The following is a 13,471-nucleotide window of genomic DNA, read 5'->3' as shown; positions in this document are numbered from 1 at the left end:
GAATCCGAAGCAGGCTCCAGGCTCTGCACTGTCAGCACAGAGCCAGACATGGGGCTCAAACCCACAAACTGTGAGATCGTGACCTCAGTAGAAGTCGGATGCTTAACTGACTGAGCCACCCAGGCACCCCTATGAAGGATTTTCTTAATGCTAAGCATAGTTAGGCATTAAACACATAAACATAAACATTACAAGGCCCTAGTAAGGGTTTGATCAAAGAAGCAGACCAAATGGGTGCTATAGCAAAAGGGAATTATTACAGGGATTAGACCTAACACAATTATGGGAGTTAATGAGTCTATACAAAGCTGTTGCTTTTTTGTCTAGCATTGGGACTGACATCATGACAGGTCAGCCTTGAATGTAACTTGGAGCTGAATAAAAATTAACTGGAATACACAAAGGTAAAATAAAAGTTACCTCTGTGTTTTACCCCATTGAGATGGTGCAGGCAAACCAGGTCCAAGGACCTAGAAGGGAGTCCCACAGGTCCAGCCAAGAGGGTCCCTGGCTACTCAAAGTTAGAAATTAAACACAGTTACCAGGAAGTGGGAGCAGAGTTTATTGAAAATATAGAGAGTACAGGTACAGAGAGAGTGTCTGAGAGACTCAGAAAGGAAAGGAGAGAGAGTCTCATCTTTGCTCAGGGTCCAGGCTTTTTATTAAGAACTGTGGTCTATGGGGCGCCTGGTGGCGCAGTCGGTTAAGCGTCCGACTTCAGCCAGGTCACGATCTTGCGGTCCGTGAGTTCGAGCCCCGCGTCGGGCTCTGGGATGATGGCTCAGAGCCTGGAGCCTGTTTCCGATTCTGTGTCTCCCTCTCTCTCTGCCCTTCCCCCGTTCATGCTCTGTCTCTCTCTGTCCCAAAAATAAATAAACGTTGAAAAACAAAAAAAAAAAAAAAAAAAAAAAAAGAACTGTGGTCTGGTATACATGTCCTCTTATGCATCTAGAAGCAAGTCAGAACAAAAATATGGGCCCAGGTGTCCTTCATAAGAAAATCATTCCTTGGAATGAGAGGGTCTCGGCATCTACATATCTAGTGCCAGTGGTCTAGAATGTGCATATGATGGCTTTGTCCAGTCATTCTCACCTCGTCCTTCCTTAGATCTTATCTATTGTGCTGGAAGACTCTAAAGATATCATTAACTCCTGTCTCTGACAAGGAGGACATACCCTATTTGCTCTATGAGACATGTGTAAAGTGGGGTACAGGTCCTAGCAAGAATAGAAACAGGAAAAGGAGCAAAAAAGCAGATTTTTCTGGAGTCCTTCAGTTCCCCTATCTCAGAATCTTGATAACGTAAATGACCTACGGAAGAAGCTGGCACTGTTCATCATTCACCACAGAACTATATGTACATCTGGTCCATGGCATAGAGAAATTAAAAGAGGAGACATTTAGGAAGCTGGTAGAGCTGCAGGCCTGGATGCTGTCTCATGCCAGTTTCAGAACTAACAGAACAGAAACAACATGTGTGCTTTGCCAGTGTTAGGCACCTTATGCCAAACTCAGTGCCTAAAAAATCTTCTCATTCACCTCTTCTTCCAAATCTTGCACAAACTTCGATTGTGGCCGCCTCTAATCTGGATCTGCAAAGGGAAGGTGAGCTCCAACTTGGCTACGTTGGCACAACAGAACACCACAAAAGTTGACCCTTTGTCAAGCTGGCATCTGTACATACTTCTTTTAGCCCTACTTAGTCTCTCAGGAAAAATAACAGCCAAGTGGTGCTTCTGCCTAAAATTATATAAGTTTCCCTTGCACAGTCAAAAACATACTAATTCTTTCTTAAAAAGGATACATTCTCTCTACCCACCTTGGGTGATGTTCTTTTCTAGATGAACCACATTGACCCTTTGATAGTTCATAACTTAAAAACTGAGATAGGAGATAACATAACACATCTTATGTCAGATTACAGGGGAATGGGAGAGGGGAAAATGCTAATTAATTAATTAATTAATGTGTTTACAAGTAGATTTATACCAGAATAGGAAGAAGTATTAATAACTATTATAATCCTCAGTTCTGTAACTGTTCATGTGCTCCTAACTGCTATTTATAACTATCTTCATTGACTGACTAGCCATTCTTCATAGCGTTTCCTCTCAGCAATCATTTTGTTGGTTTGTTAATTTTTTGCCTGGTAGAGTGATCCAAACTTTGTTTCCTGAATGGTTTGGTCCATTATCAGTCCTGCCTGAACAGAATTGTGGTTTCCCATTGCCTTTTATCATTTGTCATAGGCAATCCTCTCCATTGCCTTCTTAATCCCATTTATTTGCTAGTAGCTCTAATATCTCCAGGATAAAAGAATTATTCCCCACAGCCAGTACAATGGCCCCCTTGTTTGTCCATCAGTTCACTAACACAAGGAACCCAAATTGACTAAACAGCAACTTCAACTTCAAATTTTAATGGAACCCTTGATGTGAGCCCTGGCAGAGGCGTTCCTCTCTTGTGAACTAAAATGCCTAGATCAGAAAAACCCAAAGTCACAATTATTGTAAACAAAATTTTTGTCGGCAAATGACTGAGGCATAAAAGAGAAATAACTCCCGTTTCCATCTTTGTTTCTCAGACCTGTGAATACTGACGAGGATGAAACAACATCACATGTTAATCCCTGATTGAGTGATACTACATCCTAAGGAAATTGCCCAACCCCTCAAGATACTTCCAAGTGTGGTTGTATTTGAGTCTTCAAAATGTCATTTCACTATTCTCTCAGGACAACTGCTTCAGGATGATAAGGAACATGGTAAGATCAGTGAGTTCCATTTGTGTGATCCAACTGTCACACTTCACTTGCTTTAAAATTAGTTGTTTGGTCAAAAGCAGTGTTCAGTGGAATACCATGGTTATTAAGGCATTCTATAAATACATGAATGGGGTTCTGCCAAAAACAATGTGAACAGAGAATAAAAATCTGTATTTTTACAGATTACCTTAGATTACCTTTTGGTGAACATTTACATGGGTCACAAGTATTTTTATATTCTCTGCCCATTTTTTTGTAGCTGTTTGTTTTTTGGTTTTCAAAGTATATTTATTTATTTTGGGAGAGAGAGAGAGAGCAAGTGGGGCATGGGCAAAGAGAGAGGAAGAGAGAATCCCAAGCAGGCTCCACGCTGTCAGTGCAGAGCCCAATGTGGGGCTCGATCCCAAGAACCATGAGATCATGACCTGGGCCAAAATCAAGAGTTGGAGGCTTAACTGACTGAGCCACCCAGGCGCCCCATATTCTCTGCCCCTTTGTAAAGATTTTCCCACATACCTTTACTCCAGAACTTATTGTACCAATTTTCCAGACCAGTTATTTGAAAGACTCTGGTCATTTAGCAAAACCATTATTCACTGCCTATAAATCACTGTAGATCCCTGAGTCTGAACATCTCACATTTCAGACAAAATGAACAGCCAAATGCATTGCTCAATGGTCTGCCCACTAAAAGAATTTTCCTTCACAATGATCCTTCAAGGACACCCTGGAATGGGGCTGTATTTTTGTATTCATCTATTTTATGTAGTTTTACCATTATCATATAGAACCACCTATCAACCAGATTCATTCTTTTGCCTTAGTCAAATTTTCATAGGGAAATCCCTATGAGGTCAAAGAAGCAGACTGAAAGGGAGGAGGAGAAACAGCAGGGGTAGGAGACATAGACATCTAACCCAAAATATTCATGGGACTTTTTTATGCCTTCAGGATATACTTGGACCTAAAATTTTATAGACCAGGTCACTTGTTAATGGAGCACTGCTGTGCATACCATTGAACATCATGGTTTTATAAGACAGGTATACGCCACAGTTTATTATGAATGTGGAGCCTAATTCAATGGCAGAAATTCCATCTTCAAGGGTGGCTTACAAAAAATATCCATCCCAAAGTTCTTCATAAAAACTAGAGCTCCCCTCACAAACATACTTCTCACTCCCTTTAGTAGGAGCAGTGTCCTTCAGATCATCCTGCGGACAGAGTTTGGAATTGGTGGACCAGGCTTTACATGATAAATTCCCTGTATCAATCCAATCTCCCCTAAAAATGTGGATGCCTTCTTTTATAGTATACTAGCCAGGCTGTAGAATTTAAACTTCATTTAGTGTAATCCACATTTGGGTCCAGGTTTTATAGTCTTACTGAAAGAATAGTCATAGGATCAAGCAAGAAGCAAAGACAAAGGGTCAAAGTAAAAGTTGAAGGGAACAAATTGAGCTAATAGTCAGATGATGCCTGCAGTTGTGTACATGTTTTAAAGAAAAAGGGTTAGGATTTTCTAGGCCATAACCCTAATTTTTGAATGGATAAACAACCCTGTGGTTCCTTAATACCCACACAAGACCTCAGCAATATCACAAAAGTTTAAATTTGTTTTCATATACACATGCTTACAACGTCAGTTCCACATCCCAATGACCTGCTGTGTCAAGTCAACTGAAACTATGGACTTCCAAATGTCTTTGAGGAAATACTAGATTCATTTTTCAACAACTTAGTTAAATACACAAGATAAAAGAATGATCACAGGAAGCCCCTTTTCACCATAGGAAAATGATATCATGCATCAATACTACTGACCAGTAGAGATAAGAAAGCTTGGTCTGATTCCACTCTAACGTTGAAACGAGGAGGTCTGCTCTTTCTCTGCTGCTCTACATACAGCTAGGTGGGGCGCCTGGGTGGCTCCGTTGGTTAAGGTCCAACTTCAGCTGAGGTCATGCTCATGCTTTGTGGGTCAGAGCCCCACATCGGGCTCTGTGCTGACAGCTCAGAGGCTGGAGCCTGCTTCAGATTCTGTGTCTCCCTCTCTCTCTGCCCTTCCCCTGCTAGCGCTCTGTTTCTCTGTCCAAAATAAATAAATGTTAAAAAATTAAAAAAAATACAGCTAGGAAATAGACAATGAGTTTAATTTTCTGTCTTGGCCTAGAAATGCTCTCCATTGCTTCCAGCTTTTGTCTTCTCTTCTGATCCTGAGTTCCATGTTCTGGTTTCCACAGCTATGTTTTGGTTAGTTGTGCCATTACTTTCTCAGCTGACTTGTTTTTTTCATCTCATATAAGAGAGAGTTGATGGTCTTTCCCAAACCCTCTGCCATAAGAAGCAGTTTCAGACATTATAAACTCTCATTAACTTTAAAAACCTACAATTACAAAGGATAGCAACTAGATCTATGATAAAATAGAATGGTACAAAAAAACTATCTGGGTCCTCTGCAGAAATCATTCCTACTCCTGGTGAGACAGTCATGAGAAATCCTTGATTCCTCAGTCTAATAAACAAGTAAGGAGAATTATAGGTAATTATTTACTACTTCATAGCAATATAATATGGTAGTATAGTTATTTATATGATATACTGACCACATGCTTGATCAAGGACTACTCTTTCTGGAAGACAGTCACCTGCTTTGTTAGGCTATTAAGGTTTTCAGTTAAGTATACAAAGAAGTTTCTTTTTATATGCATAACATGCTATTTTCTCTAGCTATAGCCGGAGTATGGTGCTACATACTGTGCATGTGGACACTCCTCCTTCATATTATCTATTTGCGTATATCACTATGCGTGAACACTTGTTTTTATAAGGACCACTGGAGAAGATGAGAAAGTGGTAGAAGAGGGGGCTGGACATCCATAGTCTACTCAGCTTGCACTTGGAACTGGATTTGAGTTCCTTGTTCTGGATTTAATCATCATCTGATTAGAGGGGTCAGTACCAAATTGTGACAATATTTTGTTTTCATAAGGCACTGTCACGTTGTGGAGCATATAGAGAGGCTAAGTGAACTCTTTTCTATAAAAAGATTGTGAAACTCTAGGGACAAGCAGGTGACCCAATGTAAGAGCTATTCTTCCATCCCAGACACAGCATCCAGCACAGCTCTGATTATGGAGTGTCTGTGACTTTGGGAACAGTAGAAGATGGCACCCATGACAAAGATATAGACTTGTTCTTGCTTCAGACCATTGTTGACAGCGGCAAAGGCAAGTTCCCTGTACTTGGTAGGTAGGAATAGGATATTGACAAGGCAGGTCAGAGCGGAAGGGAAGGAAAATGAGGTTACCACATAGGTAGAGCAAGTGGCAGACTTTTCATTACAGGTTCTTATCAAATGTGCTCTTGGAAATGTCTCTGGAATGTTGATTCTTTGTTGAGTTTCACAAAGACCCCACCAGTATGACCAATTATGGCTGGAACCCTTAAAAATGTAAACACAAAAGCAACGCTGTGTAAATCATGGAAATAAAAAGCACAGCATAGAGATTATAGTCCATGATATTGTAATAGTAATATTAGAATAGTGCTGTAAGGTGACAGATTGTAGCGACGCTTGTGGTGAGAACAGCATAACGTACAGAGATGCTGAATCGCTAGGCTGTATACCTAAAACTAATGTAACATTGTGTGCCAATAATGCTCCAAGGAAAAAAATTAAAAAAATAAAAAGTAAATTTGACTTCATTTGTCTGCATAGACTTTAAGGCCAGGAATCGTAAACAAAACCAAAACCAAAGGACCTTTCCAAATAGGGACAAGGTTATTTGAGGAGGCAGAAAAGTAAGTGGGGACTCTCATTCTCTTCATATTTATTTTAAAATGATTTTTTTTGTTGTATTCCACAAACATTTTCATTTTTGATTTAAAAATACATTGGGGAACTTGAATTCATGGAGAATTTCTTTGTTAAAATTGTCTCCACTACAAGTAGCAAAAGTAGGAATGCGGATTATTTGAAAATGCATTTTTTAAAAGCTTGATGCTTTTATTTTAAGCAATTCCATTCAGATTTGTGTGTTGAATCTACTTTTCATTTGATTGATTTGATTGATTTCTATGAACTGCACTATGGCTGAGAGGTTATTTTGTATGGAATTTGGCACTGCTGAGATTAAAAAAGTAATCACAGGTTGTACATTATTTCTAAGAAATTGATGGTATCACACTGTTATTTACTTCAGATTTCTTCAAGGACCTTTCTTTGTTTGATTACATACCTTCCAATTAAAACGCAGGACAGAAAAAAAATTCTGTCTTAAAGTAGGCATGTTTAATGTGGTTTGATACATATTGAAGTCATTTCAAAAGGGAAACTTGTTCATATCAAGTAAATTAAGCACCAAGTAACTCCTGTCGCTATGTACTTTCTGTACTTTCTCGCTACGTACTTTGGCGGACTAGGAGGTGAAATGGACTTGGTAGTTTATCTGCATTGGTCCCAGCCATCTTTCAAAATCCAGAACGTGGCCTCAAATTGGGACAAAATCCTTCACTAGAATGATGTCCTTCAAAATAGTCTGTTGCTATCACTGTTATCATTAAAAAGTAAAATTCATTTATTTTTTTAAGAGAATACCTGATTTTTTCTTTAAATGCGTTTTGCTGATCGGAACATACACCCCTCATAAAAATTTATGGACGTACATGGAAAACTAACTCCAAGATGCTGCCGTACTTTTGCACATGAGCAGACTGCTGGCAGCTAATCTCCCTGATTATGCAAAGATGGAATTATAGCGAGAATTACTGACAGGCTGGTACGTTTGGATTTCCCACTTCAAAAGTGGTGAATTGTTTCCTTTATGTTCTGTGACAAATGACCTACCTAGCTACTTGGCCATGCAGAGAAGCTTGGAATGATCACAGAAGCTGACAGGGCCACTGATACTGGGGAAGGCTGGCTGCAAAAAAGTAATGTCTGCTAAAAACAGATCCTTCCAGTATAATCAGGTAAATATTCTTTGAGTTACAAAATGTTCTATGAGCTGACTCTTAAAATTACTGTCAAGTGTAGCAATAAATTTAAAAGAACACTCAAACTTTGTTTACACTATTTAGAACAAATTCAGAAATAATATATGGTCAGCAATAGCAATGTATATGTGTGTGTGTGTATTTGTGCATGTATGTGTATATACACAAACATCTGTGTACAATATATGCACATATAAGCATATATATGTGTGTGCATATGTGGTGACTAAGAACAGAGAACTGAAATGAAAATGTCAAATGTGAGCTTCGATCTTTGATTTAGGAATATGTACAATATTTATTAATAGATTGTCAGGAGACTTCAATTATTTCCTCAAATTTTACAATATACTGTTAAGTATATATGTAGTGAGCTATTTATGTAAGGATTGATATTTTTAGACTATAATTATCTATTAGACTTTTTGATACCAGAGTCATCTTTCTTCTAGGAAAGCATGTCTAGATCAGGGTTTGAATTTATTGAATGTTCTACAAAATAAAAGAAATTAGGAAAGCATCTTGACGGGGCAAGACGGTCAAGAGAGAGATTTTAGGATGGTAGGGTCCTGAGCACAGTTGTCCTAACAAAAGGTGTAACAAAGCCTAACAAATATGAAGCAGTGTTCACAACTAAATGTGTAGACAAAATGAAAGCCCAAACACTGGCCATGTGCTCAAAGAAAGCAGAGCTTCCAGGAGCATGAGAAAGAAACTCAAATGATAGATTGATTGATTGTGACTGAAACCCAGCTTCATAAATAGAAACTTAGTGTCAGGAAGCATCTAACTATAGTATAGAACAGCCATGGGAGAATAGGAATGTTCTTTCTGATCAAGGATTTCAGATTGTTTCTATCAATCAGAACTATCTGAAGAAAAGGGCGCCTGGGTGGGTCAGTTGGTTAAGTGTCTGGCTCTTGATTTCAGTTCAGGCCATGATCTCATAGTGTCATGGGTTCCAGTCCTGTGGTCAATGAACAGAGCCTACTTTGGATTCTCTTTCTCCCTCCATCTCTCTCTGCCCCTCCTGCTCACACTCTCTGTCTCTCTCTCTCTCTCAAAAAAAAAGGTTTTTTTTTTTTCTGAAGAAATCTTACTCAGATTGATTAGATTGCCCTTCTGGTGCAGGTAGATCAAAGGTCCTTTACATTCTACAGATGTGCAGATAAAGTAAGTTGCTCGGTTCGACCAGAAATTCTTGGAAAGTCCTAGAGACCACACATAGCGATGAGAAAAGTCTGTCAATGATTCGTTACTGATCCATGATGCTAGCACCTGTCCTTTGAGGAAACGCAACAAATATCATTTCCTCTAATATACAAATGATACAATGCAAGTTTAAAATGGCAAAATGTTTAAGGTCACAGTTAGAAATAGGATGTAAATTAAGCCTTTTTAATTCCAAGTTAAACATTCCTTCCATTAGGCCAGACTGATGTGTAACATAAAGGACCATCTCATTCCTTTCTCCATTTCTCTATCCTTCACTTCATTGCCTTCCTGTTTTTCCAAAACTCCTGTCAACTTCCAATTCTCTCTCTGTTTCTTTTATGAAAATCAAACTTTGACATTTTATTCTACACTCTGTATGCCAACAGAAATTTAGTTATTTAGGCACTTCAGGATAATATTAAGTATTATTCCTCTAGTCAGGAGTTTGTGAAATTGAAATTATATCTCTCACTGGCCCTATGCAAATGAATGTGGTCAATTGTCTGGATTTATATCTGTATTTCTTGAGCTCTGATTGTGTAACACAACTCACTTTTGAAATGCACAAAGAGTTTTTTTTAATTGTAATTATCGTTTAAAAATTGAAGGTGCTTAGCCTTCTTTAGTACCAATCATCATACTATCATCTATGTCTGAAAAAGTCTTTGAATTTCTTCCAATTAGGAAATCGTTTCTCTGGTGAAAATTCTTTGGGAGCTTCTACTCTTAAAACTATTATGACCCTGGGCAATAGCTGAGTGTTAGCATTTACTGAGTAATTCAATCGTGTGACAACTGTGATGAACTTACATCTGTCCTCCGGTCAAGTGGATCAGAGGCTGCCCCAGACAACTTTTCCCACCGCAATCCACTGCTCACTTGATTCTACCTGAAAATAAACCCAATGCTTACGTCAGAAAATCTTGTTTATTTAACCCCTTTAAGTCCTCAGGTTGTAGTTTTCAAATTAGAAGAAATTCAAACCACAAAAGGAGCTTATTCAAAATTACAAGTTGTGTTTTCCTCAACTTGTAGGATTTGTTCCCTTTTGCCCACACACAGCAACTCTGGCAATTTAACGTGTTGATAAGTCATTTATTCCATGTGCTACTCATCTAAAAAGCAGGTCGTGTTAAGAAAATAGAAGCTATATGACAACCCTCTACATTTTAGCTGATGAGTTGCTGAAAAATATTCACACAGTTAAGCACAATGTTAAAATCTAAAGATTTCTGGTATCACTATCACATCACATCTTGTTCTATCTCAGTAAGTCACCTCACATTTTACCTCAGAGAGAAAACTGAAAATATCAGATTCTCACTTCTCTCTCAATCAACTTACTTATATTTATAGCATCATTTCCTCCTTATCAGAAGTATAAACAAAGTTTTTCTCTCTTTGTTCAAGCTGTTTCCTATGTTTATCTAGATCTATTTTACAATCTTCTCCTCAGACTTGCTTTTGAAACTACATTCTTGCTCCCATGCTTTCAAATCTTCTTTCTCTCCCAAGTATTTTTCTTCAGTACATAAATGATGTAAATACTCTGTTTTGAAATTTAAAAAGTAATTTTATTTTATATTTTTAAATATAATTTATTGTAACACCCAATGCTCATCACAACAAGTGCCCTCCTCAATGCCCATCGCCCATTTTCCCTCTCCGCACCCCCACCACCCGTCCACCCTCAGTTTGTCCTCTGTTTTTAAGAGTCTCTTGTGCTTTGCTTCCCTCCCTCTCAGTTTGTAACTATTTCTTTTTTTCCCCTTCCCTTCCCCTATGGTCTTCTGTTAAGTTTCTCAAGATCCACATATGAGTGAAAACTTATGATATCTATCCTTCTCTGACTGACTTATTTCACTCAGCACAAAGACTCTATCATTCTAAAACAAGACACAAGCTGCACGAGAATAAACCCACTCTTTTTCTGTGTGGCAAAAGTAGATAGCTATCTCAAAGTATTTATTTCCCTTGTTTTTCCTGAACTTGTGAGTGTTTTGCCACTTTATTTTCCAATGATATATTCTCTACTTTTAATTTATTTTTATTTTTTAAAGTTTATTTATTTAATTTTTGAGAGAGAGAGAGAGAGAGCGAGCAGGGGAGAGGCAGAGAGAGAGGGAGAGAGAGAGAATCCCAGGCAGGCTCAGAGCCTGATCCTGGGCTCAATCTCATGAACCAGAGAGATCATGACCTGCGCCAAAATCAGGAGTCAGACACCTAACTGACTGAGCTACCTAGGCACCCCTATTCTTTTCTTCTTCTTCTCCTCCTCCTCCTCTTCCTCCTTCTCCTTCTCCTTCTCCTCCTTCTCCTTCTTCTATTTTTTATTTTATTTTATTTTATTTTATTTTATTTTATTTTATTTTATTTTATTTTATTTTTTGAGAGAGAGCCTGACACAGGACTCACAAACCATGAGATCATGACCTGAGCCAAAGTCAGATGTTTAACCAACTGAGGCACCCAGAAGCCCCAACCCCTATTCTCTCTTATTACCTTATCCATTATCAGAGTTTTTATTTCCATATATAGTCTATTGGTTCCCACATCTACCTATCATCCAAAACCTCTCTCTTAATCCCACCAGTTTATCCATTTGTTTAATTGAATTCTCTATCTGGATGTCCTACAGATACACCAAATCAGTGTGTACATAACAGAATTCATTTTCTCTCCACCCAAATTTATTCCTCTTGAGCTTGTTGCTGCTGACAACATTTACCCAATTACCTAAGTCATCCTACACTTAGTCTTCACTGTTACTTATCTCCCACCTCCAACTTCTCACCAATATTTAAGTTCCTACCTCTTTTGTGTCTCTCCAATTCATCTTTCATTTTGGTGTGTTTTGCCTGAAGCATTTGGAGATTGTACCTTCTGGTCCTATTCCCCTCAAATCCCCCTAATTCAAAAGGAAATACTTAGCAAATTGAAATGAGTAATGTATAATGAAGATAATATAATGAATACATAAAATAATGAAGTAATGTATAATGAAGTTGGGTTCAGACAGGAAAAAAGTTGGTTTCACTTGAGAAAAATCAATAGTAGTAATGCACTTCATTAAAAGATGAAAGAAAAAAAATATATGACCTTCTCAATAGATACCGAAAAAAGATAGCTAAAATTAGATGAAATTCAAAGTATTTGATAAGACTCAGTATACGCTTATAAGAAAATGTGATCATTCTCACCTGGCACTATAAATGAGGTTTTAGAAGGACTCCCACTTTTGTATCAGTTCAGCTACTATGGGTGGCAGGGCACAAGAACACCGAATCCCATTGCCTCACCACTTTCTTTGTAAGATAGTTCTACTGTGAGAGGAACCTTTTGAGGGAATCTGTTTCAGTAAATACAGAATTCAGGAAGTTGAACCATGGTGATTCTGTCAGAAGTAGGACAGGGAAAAAAGTCCATAGCTACAGTTAGTGTCTATTCCGAGGGGGATATATCATTGCCTCCTCCCTTACAGAAAGGGAACAGTGAAATCAGTCTTTCACCAGCAAGCATTTGGCTGGTGCTCCCCAGATCTAATGCTATAATGGGGGCTGGCTTGTCTTTGTTGATTTGGAAGTCTTTGCAATAGCAGTAGCCAGATCAGCATCAAAGAGGGAAAACCCAAGTTGGTTAATTCATATATCACCTGCATCCTGATGCCATAGCCACTTAGCCTAAGAGACTATTGTGCATGCACTAGGGTGATTGGCACATGTTGCCTGATAGTTGCATAATGAGTGACTTTGTCCACCGGATCAAATCTTCTGCGGTGAAAGCTCTTTGCTTTCTTCTGCGGTGAAAGCTCTTTGGTGAACATTTTGTGGGTCACAGCTATTGTCACAATTTGAGTGAATTCCAAGAGATCCAAGCGTATACTTCTCACCTCCAACCACCTCCAATTCTCTAATACCTTTCCTTTATTTGTAGGAAAATTTGACCAAATTGTTAACTAGTGGTCATTAATTGGTTCAGAGTTTTACCTCTGATTATCTCTCCTTCTAATCAAAATTTACTTATGGCTTAGAAGGATTTCCTTCCCCATTACCCCACACAGCTATAATGTTGCTCCTGACTGCCAACAGACCCTAAGTAGACATCTGAAAAAAAGCTTGATTATTTTCTCCTTTTGTCAACTTCATATTGATTCATTAGGCTACAGGCATAGCTGCTGAAAAAAAAAGAAAAGATGCCCCCAAATTAGTGCCTGAGAAAAGAGAAAAGTGTATTTCTCTCAAGTATTAGAACAGAACTAGTAAAGTAGTTCTGACACCTTCAATGTGTGGCTTTCATCTCCAGCTCCAAGGCATTTGCTCTAATTTTAATATTCCTTCACAAATGAAAAAGGGGAAGGTACAAAAAGAGCGTTTATGAATCTTTTCAAGGACAAGAAGAAGGAGGGAATCCATTTCTTGTGACATTCCACAGGCAAGAACTTAATGACATAGCTCTTACATAGTTGCAAAGAGTCCATGAAATTCAGCCTTCAGG

This window comes from Prionailurus bengalensis, chromosome A1 (genome assembly GCF_016509475.1).
Source record: "Prionailurus bengalensis isolate Pbe53 chromosome A1, Fcat_Pben_1.1_paternal_pri, whole genome shotgun sequence".
NCBI lineage: Eukaryota > Metazoa > Chordata > Mammalia > Carnivora > Felidae > Prionailurus > Prionailurus bengalensis.
The sequence above is the reverse complement of the archived record's forward strand: the minus strand, read 5'-3'. Positions refer to the sequence as shown.